The 221-nt window shown below is 32.1% G+C and overlaps 1 protein-coding gene across 1 annotated transcript in view; it reads left to right on the forward strand.

Annotated features, from left to right (window-relative positions):
• RC3H1 (ring finger and CCCH-type domains 1) overlaps positions 1-221 on the forward strand; it is a 35,126-nt gene that overhangs the window by 27,828 nt on the left and 7,077 nt on the right. The window lies entirely within an intron of this gene.

The raw sequence follows: 221 nt of genomic DNA on the forward strand, positions 1-221 counted from the left end.
TGTGGGGGTGGTATTTTTGTTTTGTTTCTTTTGTGTTGAGGATGCTTTTTTAAAATTATCTTTATTCATGGAAACAACCCATTGACTTGTGTTTTTAAGTTACTCCCTCCAGGTGACTTCTCCCATAACTGGCCTAACTTTATCTCAGGAAAAGCTTTGTTAAAAATCTTTATGATAATCTGTTGTTTCTTTTTCTAAGTAAGTTAAGTCAAATTGACTTA

The sequence above is a fragment of the Fulmarus glacialis genome, unplaced genomic scaffold (assembly GCF_000690835.1).
Source record: "Fulmarus glacialis isolate BGI_N327 unplaced genomic scaffold, ASM69083v1 scaffold38073, whole genome shotgun sequence".
Lineage (NCBI taxonomy): Eukaryota > Metazoa > Chordata > Aves > Procellariiformes > Procellariidae > Fulmarus > Fulmarus glacialis.